The sequence below is a fragment of the Sinocyclocheilus anshuiensis genome, unplaced genomic scaffold (assembly GCF_001515605.1).
Source record: "Sinocyclocheilus anshuiensis isolate Anshui unplaced genomic scaffold, SAMN03320099.WGS_v1.1 scaffold557, whole genome shotgun sequence".
Taxonomy (NCBI): domain Eukaryota; kingdom Metazoa; phylum Chordata; class Actinopteri; order Cypriniformes; family Cyprinidae; genus Sinocyclocheilus; species Sinocyclocheilus anshuiensis.
In genome coordinates this window covers 322,072-326,543 of record NW_015540883.1, presented here as the reverse complement: position 1 = coordinate 326,543, position 4,472 = coordinate 322,072, and the positions used below count along the sequence as shown (strand labels likewise).

General features: G+C 36.8%; 1 protein-coding gene across 1 annotated transcript in view; it reads right to left on the bottom strand.

The window, feature by feature from the left end:
* Positions 1 to 736, bottom strand: part of il1rapl2 (interleukin 1 receptor accessory protein-like 2) — a 296,539-nt gene extending 295,803 nt beyond the window's left edge. The window contains exon 1 of the mRNA XM_016486283.1: positions 425 to 736. The gene's annotated coding sequence lies outside the window, so the exon portion shown is untranslated. The remainder of the gene's footprint in view (positions 1 to 424) is intronic.
* Between the last annotated feature and the right edge of the window lie 3,736 nt (positions 737 to 4,472).

Genomic DNA, 4,472 nt, shown 5'->3' with positions numbered 1-4,472 from the left:
CTCTCAAAAAGTATATAAAAATTTGGATATAGATTTATCGGCCAACATATCGGTTATCGGCTTTCAAAAATAAAGACTTGACGGTTATCGGTATCGGCCAAAATGTTCATTTCGGTGCATCCCTATATATAAGGCAATATATATTGTCAAAAATATGATTTACTGTGACCGAATTTTTACAGTGCAACAATAAATCCATACAAGTACCATCTTTTGGTGGTTACCATGGTGACTTTTATGATGGTCAAGCCGTCCCTTACCAGTTTTTATCAAGTAGCTCATACTGTAAATCTTCAGACATGCATTTAACAGAACAGCGCGCTATCATTGCAGGTAAAGTTGTGCTAACTCGTCAGATTAACAAAAGATAATTATGAATCAAGATACAATATAGTCAATCCATTATTTCATTCAGTCAACTTACTGGATGATGCTGAGTGCCTTCACCTTCCCACGTTAGATGAACAGATGATGTTTGCGATGTATTTCCTCAAGTTTAAATCAGATGCACTTCATGAAGATGTGCTTTAATATGAGCAGAACCGCAGAGGAACTGAAGCGAGATGAACTGAGATGAACAGTAAATATCGAGGCGATGTCAGTCAATATAACGATGCAGTTTGTCAGAAGTCGCCAAAGTTATTTCTGCTGATGGTCATATATCATCTGCTCGAGCTGTTAGTTTGGACATCCATAGAGAACTTCCATCCCATCAGCTCTTTCCCCCGCACCTGCAGGAGAACTGGACTGCTCTGCTGCGCTCCCTCAGGAAAGTGAAGCGCCTCACGCGTGATTCAGGAATCAGATGATAGATGGAGAGTTCAGTCTCATCACACATGCGGTTACAGAGCCTTGTTCAGATCGGCACACACTACCATATTACTCCTAATAGGAATGCAGTTTACAGTATTGGTGTCCGACTCGCAAACGAATGATCTTTTGAACCGTTTTTTCTGTGATTTGGTCGAACCGATTCGCGCAGCATTTGTGAATGACTCGACAGATGAGTAACACTAGAAGACGCTGGATTCGTTAAGACAATAACGTAATCGGAAACAAAGTGATTAACAAATGTGTTTGATTCAAACTTGTACTGCAATATGACACGTTAAATTACTTCTAGCAACTCTTCGTCAAACGAGTCAGTGAATCAGATCATTTAAACAGACCGCCCGAACGAACCGATTCATTAGCCCTCAGTGCTCGTGCTTGAGTTCTGAACATGCTGAAACAAGATATTGTATCTTATATTTATAGAATCAGTGTTAAACAGAAATAATGTTGCAGCACTTTCTGATAACATGCAGAAACACTGTTGGCGCCTCCCTGTGGTGATATGAATAAAATGTTGGTATATTAGGATCAGTCATTAAATGTAAAAAAACCCCCAAAAAAACACTGATATAGATATCTGATACATTAAGATTCATAATAAATTCTGAAGGTAATGGTTAAAGAAATAAGAAAAGAAACAACAACACAGATATTAAATTGCATTAAAAACATAGATAATAAATAACTATTTTATGTTATGATTATAATAATTTCATTTATTACAACAAAGCAACATTTAGTTTTTATTGGTCATTACGTTTGGGTTGGCACATTCCTGTTCTTGTAAGACATGATGGCCAATCAAAAAGAAATAAAGAAATAACAATAAGACATAATGTTTTATTATATAATGTTATATAATATAATGTTAAACAAATTTGATGAACAAAAATTCATGTTCACAAAAACCAATTCATGCAAGCATAAAATAATACTTCCACAAAATATGTTTCACAAATGCAAAACACTACTCTTCTTCTTCTTCTTCTTCTTCTTCTTCTTCTTAATATATATCTAAATATCAACATTTGTGAGATATAGTAAAACTAGTCATTCAAAACAGTTTTTACATGAATTGATCTAATTTGGTCTCTGGAAAATAGTGATTTGTGGCATTATATTATATTGAATATTTTTATTTATTTATTATTGGATAGAGTTTTTTAGTTTTTTTTTTTTAAATCAAATGTAAATTCCTGTCCCAATCACATTTTCTTCATTAAATACAAATTACTTACATTACCACAAAAAAAAAAATATATATATATTTTTACATTAACAATGTAATAATTATTCTGTTTATTTATTGGTCTCTGGAAAATAGTGATTTGTGGCATTATATTATATTGAATATTTTTATTTATTTATTATTGGATAGAGTTTTTTCGTTTTTTTTTTTTTAATCAAATGTAAATTCCTGTCCCAATCACATTTTCTTCATTAAATGCAAATTACTTACATTACCACAAAAAAAAAAAAAAATATATATTTTTACATTAACAATGTAATAAGTATTCTGTTTATTTAAAGCCAAGTATGAATCTAATCAAGTTAGTGTTTTTAAGCATTTTATATTTATTCCAAAATAGTAACTCAAGGCAGTAACAATTTAAACAATATATTTTATTTGTGAACTTATGTTTAGCTATTCTTTTTAATAGTTAACTTTTAACTATTTTGGAATTATTCGGTTCATCAGTCATCAAAGCTCGGTGAATATTGGTTACAGACACAGAAATTTACTTTAAATTTGAATAAGCTGATTGCTCACTAAAAACTCCCACAGATCATGTTTTCAGACCATTTTAAGTCTTATTTTGACATAACAAAGTGGTTATATCTAAGTATGTGAGTTGTTTACTTACTTTTTAAAATGAGTCTTCCCATTAATGCCATTTTGTTCATTCAGACTGATTCACGAAAGCGGAACGCGCATGAACACAAGAGGCGGGATTTATCACATGAACCAATCACAGACGAACATAACCAGTCAGATCCAATCATATCGCGATGGAGGCACTGTTTCCCCTATTCATCCTCAATTACCCTCCCAACCAAACCCACTGCATGCTTTATGGGGTCTGTTAAAACTCAATGGGCTCAAGGGAGACTACTAGGCAGACTTTTGCTCTGAAGTGGAGTCTGTATCATCGATAGGCCTGTATCGTACAAACCCTATATACCGCCCAGCCCTCCTTGAAATTGTATGTTACTGCTATTCTGGCACATCATGATGCAGTGGACGGAAAATCTTTGGGAAAGCGTGACCAGATCATCAGGTTCCTGAGAGGTGCGAGTAGAGTAAATGCCCCTAGGTCGCACCTCATGCCCTCTTGGGTTCCATCTGTGGTTCTTGCTAGTCCACGGAGAGCCTCCTTTGAGCTTAAGATCTTGTAGACTCCTGGTCGCGCTCACATCCATCAAGAGTGTGAGGTGAGCCGTGCCCCCTGAGGGTAAGAGCTCACTACACTCGGAGTATTGCCTCCTCTGTGGCGTTGGCACATGGTGCCTCTCTAGCAAGCATCTGCAGAGCTGCGGGTTGGGCGAGATTCTATAATCTCCAGGGTGGAACTGGTTTCCTCCCATGTGTTGGGTATGACAAGATAATTTGCTGGAGGACTGGCTCTGTGTCTCGCTTGTGGCATCATTCCTCTGGCTAGGATACATGCGCCTTATCTTCTTCCAGTTAGTTCCCCGTCTGGTGGACTCTGGTCGAGCTCCTCCAGAACCATGTGGCGTTCAGACTCAGTGGAAGAGTTAGTTGCCGGGTCCAGTACCTGTGTTGTAAGCAATTAGTCTCCCCCTGTACTGGACTAGGTGCTCATACATGAGATGGGTAATCCTGTATGTTCTCTCCACAGAACAGTTTCCCTTGTGTTACGTCTATAACATGATGCGTTATATGTTGGTTCTGTTGTTGTTGTCTCCTTTTCCTCATTTAGGATTGGTCCTGGACATAATGCAAGGCTGTTGGTGGTTGGACCGGAGAAGAGACCCGGACTATAAATTTCCCAGTATTCCACTTGAGGGAGCTCTCTGCCTCTTTGATTGATTGCTCATGACTATTTGTTGTGATACTGTGTTAGCTGGTGAATATGTGGTGCGACAGATTGTGATTTCTGCTCCAACAGAGTGCTGTTAGCCACCCTTGATATTGTGTGAGCCTTACTTCTAGAACATCAATGTCCTGCTGACCATGTTTGTAACTTCTTAACTGTTTTGGGAAGTCGTAGGGGGTGAGTGCCTTGTTTTTTAGTTTGAAACATGTGTGTGTGTGTGTGTGTGTGTGAGTGTGTGTGTGTGTGTGTCAGGAGAAAAAGCCTCATTCACACAAGATTAAAAAAGGCCCACACGTTTTACATAAACCCAACATTTATAAGATATTATTGATTGAAATTTGTCAACAGGAAATTCTCTTTAAAATATTTTAAATCTTTACAAATCTTCATCTATAAAGCTTCATCCATTACCTTTAACCATCCTCCTAGATATCAGCCACAGAGAAACTAAACATGGGTAAAAAGCTATATGAACGAACAAATATATAAAGAAAGTGGGGATGTAACGATTATCGGTTTGACGATAAATCATGATAAAATTCCCCACGGTTAGTATTACCGTTTCATCTTTTAATTATC